Below are 14,652 nucleotides of genomic sequence, written 5' to 3'. Positions count from 1 at the left end.
GAGATTGCATCTCACCCCAATCATGCCTATGATCAAGAATACAAAAAAACTATAAATGCTGGCAATAGTGAGGGGGAAAGGAACCCTTCTACACTGCTGGTAGGAATGTAAATTAGTACAGCTACTATGGAAAACTAAAAATTAGAGCTACCATTTGATCCAGCTACACCACTGCTTGAAGGAATGTAATATATATACTTGAAGGAAGTAAAGCTGGGCATGCTATAGAGATACCTGCACACCCATGTTTATTGCAGCACAATTCACAATAGCCAAATATAGGACCAACTTAGGTACCCATCGACAGATAAGTAGATAAAGAAAATGTGAGGTACAGAGAGAGAGAGAGAGAGAGAAAGAGAAAGAGGAATATGATTCAACCATAAAGAAAAATGAAATTTTTCATTGGCAGAAAATTGAGTGGAACTGGAGATCATGTTGAGCAAAATAAACCAGAGTTGGAAAGGCAAATATTACAAGTTCTCCATAATATGTGGAATCTAAAAAAGATGGCATGAAAGTAGAAGAGAGACTATTATTAAACAAGAGAAAGGGAATCTCTTACTAAACAAAGGGAAAGGAATAAAGGAGAGAGAGTACAAGGGAGGTAATAAGGATATGAATAGAGTCAAAATATATTATACATATTGACACTCAATATTTTGTAATTAATAGGTACTAATAATAAAAGGGGGGAAACACTGAAGAGAGAGTGTTGCATAGATCCACACATCCATCTTCAGGAGCTTTTGGACTAGAAGCCTGGACTCCAAACCTACAGCATACCTTTGAAAAAGACTCCCAAGAGAAGGACAAACAACAGTGATTATCTCTCCTGGTTCAGTCCTGTGTGCTAACCTCAACAACAACACCATTACTCATACAAAATATTGTGTCCAACCACTGTCGCGGTGGGATGCTGAAGTTCAGACTCTTAACAAATCTCTTCTGGATTTGTTTGCATGTTGACATTGCAGTATTTTATTTTTGAAGTCTAATGCTGTGCTTATAGTACTGAAAAATTTTAGTTTTAAATAAAAATTTATATTTTATTAAAACATACAAAAAAGAAACACCAAGATCTGAGAGAGGAGAACCCAGAGGCACAGAGGAAGAACTTCCAGGGAGAATTGAGCCCAATCATAACCGACAATATGAGCCCAGATATATTTCAGAATTGCCATGGACCAGGGACTGCTATATGTGTTCTGTTTTACTCTCTATGAACTGAAAGGTCTGTAGCTAATGCCTAACCACGATTGCACGGGAGGGGTGGGAGGGGGGCAGAAAGAAATTTATGTCTTTTGCTTAGAGTTCTTTAGATCAAAAGCAACCTATTCAAATTTTCCTTGAGGATCACAGCTGAGTGTCCTCATTAACACCTAGATCTGGATTTGAATTATGAGACTGAGACTTCAAGCTGACATCACAATGGGATAAGCCTTGGGAGTCTTAGAGGAGGGAAGAGCATATCTTGCATGTGGGAAGAATGTGAATTGTTGTGGCCAGGGGGTGGACTGTGACAAGTTGTATTTTTCAAAAACAGTCACAACAATGTCTAACTTGAACATATGCTGAAACAATATGCTTTCAAACTCTTATGCCTGTACTTTTGATTTATTAAATTATTTTTTCTGTTTTGAACATCCCTCCCATGAATATTCATGTACATCTCCAATAGTATACATGTAAAAGGCTGTCTTTTGGGCATGTAGGAAAGGGTAGAATTGCTGTCCAAATTTACAAGGCAATGGCAAATTGTTTTTTAAAGGGATTATGTTGTTACATTCCTATCACCAAGATGTAAGAAATCTGGCTGCTGTCTCATCTCTGGATTTCACACTGGCTCTACTTGGAATGCTTGCCCCCAGGTATCTGCATATTTTATGTCTTTTAAGTCTTTCTCAAATATCACCTTCTCAGGATATAGCTTGACTCTTCCATTTAAATTGAAAATTATTCCATCCTCACTCTGAATTGTCCTTACCTGCATCTATATTCTGCTTTCTAGCATATTGTATAATTTATTTAAAAGTTACATTAATTGCTGATTATCTGTCTCCTCCCAGAAGTTAAGCCACTATAAGAACTAGTATGTTTGTCTGGTTTGTTCCCTGCTACATCCTGTGCACCTAAAAGCATATCCGGTGAAAAGTCAGGCTCAATCAATTTTTATTGAGTAATAAATAAATGTCTATATCTTTTCCAATTCCCTGTATTAACAGACTAATTTTTGCCCTTTGAACAAATATATGTCATTCACTGTTGCCTTAATAGATTTTTCTTTGATAACTAACAAGGCTAGCCTTCATATGTACTTTTTTTTCTGTGAAGTCCCTGTTCCTGTCTTCTCTCGTTATCAAGTTATAGGAGTTCTATATGTATAATATAAACTGATCTTTTGCAACCCATGTGGATCCCAAATATCTTCTTCCAGTATTCATCTTGTCAGTAAGATGTCTAATAAACAGAATTTTTAAATTTTAAAATAATTAATGTTATGGTAAATTTTTGTCATCTTGTTTAAAAATAAACAATTCTGCTCTTGCCAGATCATCAATGCTGGGAGGAAGTCCTTTCTAAAACTTTCATTTTAGTTCTAAAAAAATGTAAGACCTTATTGACCACAGAAGGATCTGTGCATAAAATTCAAGGTGTTACAAAGGACCTTCAGATCCCTCTCACTTTCATTCAGCCCCTTCCCTTCTCCCCTGGAGCAATGTAGTGAGAAACTGCACCATTAATTACTCTCTTAGAGCTGCCAGGTGGGCCAGGGGTGGGGGAAAGAGCCCTAGGGAAGGGGCTGCCTTCAGAAATACCAACCTGCAGAAGCACCCCTCCAGCTGTGGGCAAGCCCCAACCTGGGCCTCTTCCGGGGGCAGGCAAGGATCTGAAGTATAGCGGAAAGGATGATGATAATGGCAGAGGAGGAGGGGCAAGGTGAGAAGGAGAACACAGGCTAAGGCAGAAAAAACTACCCTCCCCAGGCCCTGTACTGGGGATTGAATCCAGGACCTTCACACTAAGCTACATCCCCAGCCCTTTTTCACTTTGTATTTAGACACAAGGTCTTGCTAAGTCACTGGGTTGCTGGGGCTGGGAAGGCTGCACTCTTGAAGCAAGAGACGCCCTTCCAGGTGAGCCCCCAGGAGGCAGGGGTGGTCACGGTGCCCTCTAGGAGGACAGCGCCTGCAGTGATCTGCACACTGGCCCCAGCTCCCAGAAAGGAAAGGAGAGACATGTACAGGCAGGTGAGGAATAGGACTTTAGGACCTGTGGAGCCCAGCAAGCCTCAGGGTTGTGGCTCAGTGATCCAGGCTTCCCGAGCCCCCTTTAGCTTCAGGACTCAAGGATAAAATTTACTTTTCCTTCATGGATAAAATTTACTTTTCCTTCATGGATGAAATTTCAAAACTTATATACCAGAAGGTGCCGCTGTCTTCCTGAGATCAAACAGGCTATCTGTGCACCACTAGCAGGGACTCCTGTGCTCTGAGGCTTGCCGGACAGGATGATCACTAAATCTGATGTGAAGTGTTCACATTTTGCCCCCCAGTGAGCATTCCCCTTTGACATTTTCTGTCATCTTTGCTGAGAATGGAAGCGATGGCCGATTACTGCTGCCAGAGCAGCTTCCTGTCTGTCTCAGGATCCATCTCCGCCCCAGGAAGGTCACCAGGGCAGAGCACTGGACCAAGAGCCCAGAGGCCTTGTCCTGGCTGTATCCGTGCCTTAATTAGCCTCCAGACTCTGCTCACATCCTTCCCCATCTAGTAACACAGGAGTTGCCCCTTGTGTTCCGAGACGAGGCACAAGCCACGAAATTGAGAGGCCATCAGGTAGCAAGCAGTGTCCAGGCCCTTCCCTTTCCCTACACCTCATGCCACAGAAGGGAAAAACTGTGCCACTGTGTCCGGCACAGTGACAGGAGACACCCAGAGGAAACCCACTTAGCTCAGGGTAAATCCCTCCACAGCCATCCCTGGGCCAGTGATTTGAAGGAATTTCCTCTCCAGGTTTCCTGCTGCTCAAAGGCTGATGCCATTTCAGGAAGTGTGGTTGTGGGAGCAGGCAGATAGCACCAGGACACCTGCAGTTCAGGCCCTGATGGACCCAACTGTTCAGAATACGCCAAGCCTCTTGAGCCCTAGCTGGAGACTACGCACCCAGCAGAGAACCTGAGGAGGGGCAGAGGGAGGGGACCCAAGTCCTACCTTCAAGAAGCTCCCAGTCTGACAAGAAATTTTGACTGTGATTTTCCTACAGGGTAGGGCAAAGTCCCTGCTGTCAGGCCAGTAACCTCCCCTAGAAAGTTCAGAAAGTTCCTGAGCTTGGGCCAGAATAGGGTTGCCAGATTTTGTAACTAAAAATACAGGATACCTAGTTAAATTTGAATTTTAGATAAACAAGGAATCATTTTTTAGGGTAAGTATGTTCATGCAATATTTAGGATATACTGAAACTAACAAAAACCAGAGTCCTTGTCTCTCTGAAATTCAAATTTAAATGAACATCTTAAATTTTATCTACAAGAAAACAGTCACAAAACCCAAAACTAAATCCATGTATGTGGCAACCTGAGAGCAAATATTAAAGAAAAAGCCACAACAAACTCGCATCCTCACAAGGACAGGAAATAAAGGCACTCAGAGTTTGCAGATGCGCTGGGCCTGGCAGCTGCCCAGGAACATAAGCAGCCCAGACCCTCACCTGTCATCTTGGTTGCTGGCTGCCTCCTTGTGTGGCAGACAGAGTGGCCCAGGGGTTTGGCCTCCAGCTACATCCACTCAAGCTTGAGCAGAGGCAGGGCAGACGGGGAGACAGAGGGTCCCTGGCAGCACCACGGGAGAAGCAGAGCCAGGAGTCACGACAGTACAGAGTCACACAGAGAAGTGTGTGCTTCCAAACTAAAGTAGTGGGAAGTCTTCACAGTTGCCAGAAAGAAACGGCTCCTAGGGTACTGGTGACCCGGGAACCTGAGCACTAGGGAAACTAGAAACCAGGAAACGACAGCCATCCAGAGCTGAACCTGCAGGCTCTGGAGGGCTGAGTGCCCATGGGGCTGGGTGACTAGGGCTCGGAACCGAGCTGCCTGTCTTGCTAGGAGCATGGAACCAGGGGACCCTCGGCCAGCTTTCTACCCTGCACACACACAGACTCCCAGCACCCACTCAGGACACTCACCCTAACTAGGCCAAAAAGCAGCTTGCCAAGACGAGAGCTCTTTTCTGTTATCTAACCTCTGTTCTCCATTAGGTGGCTTAGTTCAGAGCGCCTCCATCTATCAGAGACTCATCTTCTTAGGTGGATGAGGTACAGCCTTCAGACAGGCATCTTCTGGAGGCAGTTTCAGCAACAAAAGCCGGAAGACAGCTCAGTCTCCACAAGCCTGAGACCAACCAGGGCTAACTTGTTGACAGACAGGGGTTGAGGTCCTCTCCCCGGCTCAGGCCTTCTTCCTCTTCCTCAGCTCTGAGGAGCAGGCCCCTGTCCCTGGTGTCCTACCTAAGGGAACACTGGGATATCTGCACACCTGGAACACCCCGAGCAGGAGAGAAGCACCCAGCTCTGGTAGCTTTGAGGAGCTCGGGGAGGTCAGGGCTCCCTAACAACAACAGCCACTGCCATTATCACTTCTTACGGAGAACTGACCGTATGCCAGGCAATATGAAGCACTTCCTACGCTAACTTATGCAATGCACAAACAACCCTGTGAAGTAGAACATCGACTCTGCTTTGCAGGCGAAGACCTTGCAGCTGCAGGCATCTGCCAATCTAGACAGTGGGCACTCAGACAGAAGAGGGCAATGAGAAGGAATCTCACAGTGTGGATTTGATAACTGTCCTGAAGGCATTTTTCTTTCGGAGAACACTGTGTATGGGACAGGCTTCAAATCCTAGCAAAGCTGTCCTCTGACAGCAGGGGGCGCCAATGTTTGAGCAAAGCCTCTGGCCCCAGAAATCCAGGCACCATTGGTGCAGAGGAATACGAAAATGGACAAGAAAGAGCAGGCAAGTGATCCCTTGGGTCCCAGAAACGCAGAAAAGGATCGCAAAACTAAACCGGACCGCGAGGCAGGCAGCTCAGAACCAGACTGAGTGAGGCTCCATATCCGCACACCCAGGGCTCCCCAAATGTTCCCCGGGGCACCGGCCCCGCCCTAGGGACTCCTGGGGTTTCCTGTCTGTCAGGCCAGCCCCAAGGCAGCTGACGACCTGTTTCCTCTTTCCTTCAGTGGAGCTTGTGCTCCGCCAGCTCACTTCCAAGCCCAAGCTCAGAAGAAGCAAGTACTGCAGGGAAGAAGAGGAGGGACCAAGTCAGCCCTCTCTGGATCAGTTGTGTTGCTTGATACTCACGCCACTTGTTGCTTACACCGTATCCAGTTCTTTTGCTATTATTTCAAGTAATAATAGACATAACCCAGTGTAACTTTCTCTGTCCCCTATTTAAGCCTCTCCTTCATTTGTGAAAGGTTCGTGTAGCATGAAATGAGGGGAAGGACGCAAGGCCCGGGGGCACAAATTTAAATCCAGCCCTCCCTCCCCAACCTGTAAACTGTGTGACCTTGATAACTCTCCTAGCCTCAGTTTCCTCCTCAGTCAAATGCGTATGAGGGCAAAAAGAGAGAGCGTTATGCTTTACCTGGAGCTTAGCTCTTGGAAGGAACTTGCTGATAGCTAGGATTTCATCTCCGTACGAAATAAGGGCGGACAGATGAAGGTATTATGGTATTTGGAGAAGGCATATAAATGAGCAAATGGTATGATGACTATCGGATCTCATAAAATAATGATAAACATTTCTTCGATTTTATATCCACTTAGCAACTTTCCCAGCCGCCATGACAGTCATTATGTCTACATCCTCACCACCGCTTCACAGATGACGAAATTAAGATTTAAAGAGAGTAAAGGAACTAGCCAATGTCCACCCAGCAATTCAGGGGAAGAACCAGGAAACAAATTATTCTTCATGGCCCTGTTTCTGGCCTGGAAGGAGATAATAATCCTATTATGAAAGGGGCCTCAGCAGGAGAATATAATCAAGTGGTATAAAATGGACATTAGGCGAGGGTACCACAGAGGGCCAGCGGAAGAAGAGCCGTGGGAAAGCGTGTAAGCAAAAACTATGATGATATGTTTGACATAATCTTCAGCGGCCATGGAAACAGATGGAGCTCAGGGATTTTCATGAGAAAGGAAGGCTGGGAAGTTGGCTTAATGTATTCATTCCACCAAAATATTTTGTGTTCTTGCTACACACAATGCTGTTTGGCACCAGAATGTAGTCACAGGTAAAAACATCGATGCTACCCTCATGGAGCTTATTGCCATTGGGGGGGACAATCATCAAATAATCCACACATCTGTATGTACAGTCATCCCTCGGTACCCATGGGGGATTGGTCCCACGACCTGGGAATACCAAAATCTACAGATGCTCAAGTCCCTTATATAAAATGGTATAGCGTTTCCGTATAGCTATACACATACTTTCAATCACCTCTATAGTCCTTATAATACCCAACACAATGTAAACACTTGTTATACAGTATTGTTTAGGGACTAATGAGAAGGAAAGAAAATCTGTATATGTGCAACACCGACTTGATCTTTTCTTCAAATATTTCTCAACCACAGTTGTTTGAATCATGGATGCAGGATACACGCACACTGAAGGCAGACTATAATTACTGAGACAAGCATTAGGATGGAAAAGTCCCAGGAGCACACCTAACCTAACAAACTTGGCCAAGGGTTAGGAAGGGCATGAGAGGGCCCACTCACGGAACACTGCGGGCAAGGGAGCACTGGTAAAATCCCCACAGTGAACGCCAAACACCCAGTGAAGGAAAAGAAGGTGAGTGAGCTTCAGAGACATGGAGAAAGGTGGTGGGAAGGCAAGGCAGAGAGGACACCAAGAACCAGACCAGTCTGGAGCTCACAGGCTGTGGGTGGGATTTGGGGCTTAGCCTAAAAGAAATGTGAAGACATTAACTGTGGCCAGAATACTTGTATCTCCTCGAAGTCCATATGCTGGAATCCAATGACCAGTGTGATAGCATTAGGAGATGGGGAGCTTGGGAGGTGATTCAGCCCTGAGCGTGGAACCCTCATGGATAGGATTGGTACCCTGTAATGGAGGTCCCAGGGAGACAGCTAGCTCCTTCCACCATGTGAGGACGCAGCCGGGAGCCATCATCTATGAATCAGAAAACCAGACTCTCAACAGACACCAAGTCTGTCAGCACCTTGATTTGGATTCCTAGCCTATAGAACTGTGAGAAATAAATGCCTGTTGTTTATAAGCTACATAGTGTGTGGTATTTTGTTATAGAAGCTTGAATGGTTTAAGATGTATGCAAGAACCCTAAGTAGGGAAAAATCCTAGAAGAGAATCAAGTCAAGGGAGTACATGATGGCTTTTTCAGGGGTCTTTGGTTATAAGCAACAGTAACAGGGTCTGGTTTACTTCAGGAAAAAAAAAAAACTTATTGGAAAAAGATGTAGTATTAAAGGAAAAGCCTTAAGAAGGGCAGGAACTCAAGGCTGGGGATTTAGCTCAGTGGTGCCTCACCTGCCTGGCAAGCGCAATGTCCTAAGATCAAACCCCGGTACCGGGAAAAAAAAAAAAATTAAAAGAAGGGCAGGAACAAAACCAATGCTATGGACCCAGGTAGCCAGGATTAACTGAGTGCCATCAGATCAAATCAGCTCCGACCATTCTCCTGCCCTGTGTCATTTTGTCAAGATTCAAATTCCCCAGACACAGACCTGATAGGCTCAGGCTGGATCGCCTGCTGTCTTCACTATGGTCAGAAAACAACACATCTAGATTGAGAATCTCTGTAAGACAGCTTCCAAGAGGGGAGAAGTGTTCCCCAAAGAAAAATCACAAAGAAGTTGAATGATGTTCCCACAGAGGTGAGGAGAAATTCTGGACAAAGAAAAATAACGCTTCAGGGGCCAGAGGTGTAGCTCAGTGGTACAGTGCTTGTCTACATCAAAGCCCTGAGTTCAATCCCTAGCACTTCAAGAAAGACAAAATAATCCATCAAATTCTACTGCAGATTCTGAAGGAAAGGCAGAGGGTAATCAGGGACAAACTGGATACACCTGGGGTTTTGCCCAGGAAGCAAACTATTCTGGGCAGCAACTTGTCAGGGAGGCAATCCTTCTGGGGTCTGAGAGATGGGAAGTAAAGAAAGAAGCCAGATGGTAACTAAATGAGGTCACACATCAGATAACCTTCCCGAGGCCTCATTCTCTGACTCATCTGTAGCTTTCAGAGTGTTAAAACACCACTAAATTCACAAGCCACCAACGGAGTAGGAAATTGGCCCAGAAAACCGAAGAGTAATTTATTCATTTAGTCAGTAATTGTACAAAACCTATCCATCCAAGGATGAAGGCTGACCCAGAAAAGTTCCCCTCACTGGGGTGATGAAGAAAGGGACACAAGGTACCTACAGATGAGATTCTGACTGTGCAGGAGAAAATGCCAGAGAAAATAAGTCCCAGGGGCTGCAGACAGACCTAGAGGCAGGAAGCACTGATGGGCCAGAGCTGCTTCTGTTCTAATCCGTTGGAACAGCATGGTGGTTTCCTTCCTGAAGAACTGGCAAACTTTAGCCAAGATATGGTAATTCCAGGCATCATTTCTCACGGAAGGACATTTCAAATGTGGGTTGCAGTACCTTGAGAAATCCACACTGCTTCAAAGAGAGCAGACATTGCAGAAGGAGTGAAGGTGAAGGTTACACAAGAGTTGGACCTAGGAGAGGGACAGTGCTGGCCTCCTGCTGCTTGCTTTAGTTGGAATAGGAATCAGGTTTCCCTGCACAGTTCTCATGCTCTGACTTCATAGTTTTATGAGTCTTATTTTCATTTGTTTTCACAGAAAACTTCTATTATATTTAGATGAGAACTGTTCGGTGCAACGTAAGTGTTACCGGTCCTAAGGAGAACCTAGAGATGAAACCACACCACTGGCAAAAGTCAAGAAATGTCTATTTTGCGGAATGGCACTTATTTACAAACATGTCACCCCTGTGTGAAGCAAGGTGAAACATCGAGCAAATGCAAGAATCTGTGGAGGAAAGTCTGCCCGGGTTCCTTAAAGTGAAAACTCTTGCTGCTAATGCAAACGTGTAGCTTCCTTACTGCTCCAGTTCCTCAGGTCCCTACTTTTTCCAGTTTAATCCCTTTTATACCAGCTCTCAGGCCAATTTTTCATGCTTCTCTTAAATACTAGTGTGTTATATTATCCTAAACTCCTTGGCCCGATTTCCCCAAATATGTAGTCACGTGCATATTTCCTTGATGATTTTTGCTATATCTTGCACTATCCATATTATTATTTCCTGAATATTGAGTAAATTACCTCACCTTCTTTGTCACTTTGCAAGCAATAATCATTATTTTAAATATTTTCAGTGCACATTAATATACCAACTAATATACTTTAATATACCACCAAAACTCATCTTCTGTGTCCTCCAGTGGCACTGCACTTCAGGAAGCATGCATTAGCCCATCTGTCAAAGCCTGCCATGGCCCACACTAAGAGCTCTGCATAGCCTCTACACTCTGCCAAAAGTAGACAATATTGTTCCATACACACTGCTCACTCCAGTGCTGTCCTGCCACCCATCTCTGCCTCTCAAGTCACAGTAACCCCTCAAGACTAGCCCTCTAATGCCACTTGAAGCTTTCCCCAACCTACCTCCAGCCTGAAAGAATCTTCCCCAAATTTTTGCTGTACTTGGAGCACTTGGAACTTATCACATAGGACTCAATGCTGACCTCCTTGAAAAATCAGTTTTGGTAGACAACTTCTCCTCTTTGCAGAACATCTGTAAGCTTCCCAAGATCAGAGGTCAGGTCTAGTTATTTCACATAAGGTTCTTACATAACGCTGTCCCTTGGTCCTTATCATAAAATATAAGCCTGATTGTGTCATTATCCTGCTCTCCACAAAATAAAGTTCCAGTAATTCAGTAGCCATAAAGAGAAAAAAGAACCTTCACAATGTGGCACAAAATGCCATTTTATACACACACACACACACACACACACACACACACATCTCCACGCATTCTCCAATCATGGGCACATACTCCATGCTGCAGCCACACCCAGCTCCTTGCCAACAGGGTAAACTATTCCCTGGGTCATCCCCCCTGCAAGCATCCCCAAAATACACTCCCTTGCTGTCTATCAAACACCAATTTCCTTGAAATCTTTCCCAGTTCCCTAAGGCCCCTCTTATTCCCCCTGCATTCTATATATTCTTTTATTGAAACATTTGTCAGTGATATTGTAATTTGTTTGTTTGTTTGTTTGTTTAAATGACCATGACTTCCACTAGCCCATAAGCTTTCCATGAGCAGGTGTCTTATTCAATAACCCTAACACCTAGCACAGTGCCTGGCACATGGTAGTACTCAGTATTTATCAAATGACCAGTGGGGCAGTTAAGGATGTAGGCTCTATTGGCAGACTTCCATGATTTGAAACTCATCATTGTCATTGTCTTGGGTTTGTTACTTAATAACTGAAATGGTCTTTGAACAGAGCTCTGCACATTATGTGCTCGATAAAAGCCACTATTTACATTATCCCTATTTTATTAAAAGTACCCATTTCTTCTGACCTCTCTGTGGGTTTTTTCGGTGTTTGTTTGTTTGTTTGTTTGTTTGTTTTGGCCTCTCATGACTGCTGTTAACGGTCCAGGCAAAAGATGATGAGGTGGGACTGGAGAGTGTGATGTGAAGAGAAGAAACGTGGAAGGCACCAGATAGATTTGCAGGATTTGACAACTGAAGGGATGTGAGGGAAAGAAAAGCCAAGGACTACTAAACCCGGGTGTGAGAACTAGAAAAGTCACGGAAGAGGCCAAGGCCATTGCCAGAGCAGTTCCAAGCTATATCAGGAAATAAGGTACGGCTGTATTCAAAATCCAGGGAAGGACCCTGAGCCCCAAGAACAGTAGAAGCGAGAATCAATGACAAGAAGCCAAACCCGGTCAAATCCACCAGGAGCTAAGAAGGCAGCGGACACCTGAAGGCTCTCGTCTAAGGCCTGCATGACTGACCCGGACATGAGGTGCCTCATGAATGTCCCACACATGTAAGTGATAGAAATTTGAGTGACCCTAAATTAGTCGCTGCAAAACTCCTTAAAGCTCTTTAAAAGCCGTGATAGGAAGAAGAAATATGAGATTCAATGTGAGTAAATGAAAATGACAGGGGACACCAGACTGTGAGCTTCTAAGAGTTGAAAACTCAGGCTAGCAAGAAAGCTGGGCACCTGCCCATTCTCACGGCCAGCTAGCCATCCTCCTGGGCCTCAGTTTCTCCAGCTGCACCTTGAGGAAATTAGAATAATTTCTCTTTGGGGTTGTTTCCAGCCCTTATATTCTCCTTCAATTACATCTTTTCTCTTCACCTGTTGCTCCACTTCCTACAGATACTTTCTATTGCTACCCTGAGAAAACCAACCCAAGCTGGCTAAAACAACAGAATTCCCTGGCTTGCATAACTGAAAAGTTCAATAATTAGGAAGAGTTAAGACATAATCTAATTAAGACTGGATTCCATTCCATAATGGAGGCTCCGGCCTCTCCCTCTTATAGAATTTGTCTTCAGACTGGGTTCCTAATTGTAGCAAAATGACTGCAGCACTTTCAGACCACTCATGTGCTTAACACTCTTGTCCGACACCCAACAAGAGCCCAGTCTGATCCAATCAATCTGGGTTACACAGCCGTTCCTTGGTGTCAGTAGGGGATTGGTTCCAGGACACCAAGAACAGAAAAATCTCCAGATACTTAAGTCCCTTACATAAAATGGCACAGTATTTCCATATAACCATATACTTTAAATCATTGCCAGACTTCTGATAATATCTAATACAATGTAAATGCCATGTAAATAGTTGTTATAGTATATTGTTTGGGGAATAATTATAAGAAAAATATCTGTACATGTTCACTACAGCTCAAGCTGGGTTTTTCTGTTTTGTTTTGTTTTTGTATCTTGATTCCTCATTGGTTGAATCTGTGGATACAGAGGACTGACTTTCTGTCCATCTCTGGGTGGTGAAATGCAGCCGTGATTAATGGCTTAGGCCTCCCAGGATCCATCCCTGAAGGTGGACGGGGTCAGCCCACCCAGAACACATGGTTGCCATAGCACAAGGCAAGGGAGGAAGACAAGACAGGCATAAACAGCATGTTCACACTGCAGTTGAATTCCCAAGCTCTGTTCTTCCCTCACCTTCTGCAGTACCCCCTGACCCACATCAACCCCAAAAGAAGGCAACCAACCATCCTTTCCTCTGAATCCCCCAGAGAAAACACCACTCACACAAGGCGCTGTGGGTCAGACTTCTGACAGGGTGGGCAGTTGCAGTACTGAATGGGTGAGCACATTTTTAAATCTAATATCAGGCGTCTTGTTTCTTCAAAGTTCCTGGACTATCCTTGTGACTGGTATTTTCTCTCTAACACTAGTTGAGGTTTGGGTCCTAAGATATCATCTTGTTAGTTTTATTAGTTTAAATTTTAGTTATTAGTTTTAATTATCAGCTTTAATTTATATCTCCCTGGTTTCTGTGAATGAGAATACTCATATGTTTATTGTCTGTTTTGATTCTTTCATAAAACACTCTTTCAAGTCTTTTATGCACATTTTTATATGTGGCTATCTACCTTTTCTTATTCCTGTGTAGGAGTTCTTTAAATATCCTCACTATTATCCTCCCTCATTATCAGAGGAGCGCTGGTCCCGGGACCCCTCCCTCAACTCCCTGCAGATACCAAAACCTGCAAACGTTCAAATTCCTGTAAGAATGACACAGTATTTGCATATAACCTACACCTGTCTTTCCATATACTTTAAATTATCTCTAGATTATTAATAATACCTAACTCCAGCACATACTGCAGCTGCATGTCAACCTTGATATCTAGTAGAGAAAGTCCTCCCACCTTCTTCAATGCTGTCTTTACAGGTTTTTTTGTTTCTCTCAGTGCTGAGGATCAAACCCAGGACCTCACACATGCTAAGCAAATGCTCTACCCCAAGCTACACCCCCAATCAATATTTTTTTTTTTTCAGATGGGGTTTTACTGTTCTGCACAGCCTGGTCTCGAACTCACCGGTTTAAGTGATCCTCCTGCCTCAGCCTCCCTTAGCAGCTGGGATTATGGGTGTGTGCCACCAGGCCTAGTTTATCTATTCTTGATCATTTGCATTTCCATATAAAAGTTTGAGAATCAGCTTATCACATGCCAACAAAAAAATGTAAAAATAAAATCTTTGTAGAAATTTTTTATTTGAAATCCATTGAATCAAAATCAAGAGAAGTGATATCCTTAAAATATTGATCCTACCCGTATTGACATAGTGCATCTCTGCATTCGTTTATAGATTGCTTAAATAAAGATTTTAAATATTTTCTGTAAAGGTATTACCTATTATTTCCCACTAAGTACTTCAAACTATTTTTAGCTATACTTTTAAATTTTATTTTTATTCATTGCTGATATAAGAAAAAGATATCCTCAGAGGGCCAGGGATTTAGCTCAGTGGCACCACACCTGCTTCACAAGAGCAAGGTCCTGAGTTTGATCCCTGGTACCAAAAA

Source organism: Heterocephalus glaber, unplaced genomic scaffold, assembly GCF_053883595.1.
Source record: "Heterocephalus glaber isolate CG9 unplaced genomic scaffold, H.glaber_assembly_v1.0 deba00001442, whole genome shotgun sequence".
Taxonomy (NCBI): Eukaryota; Metazoa; Chordata; class Mammalia; order Rodentia; family Bathyergidae; genus Heterocephalus; species Heterocephalus glaber.
The sequence above is the reverse complement of the archived record's forward strand: the minus strand, read 5'-3'. Positions refer to the sequence as shown.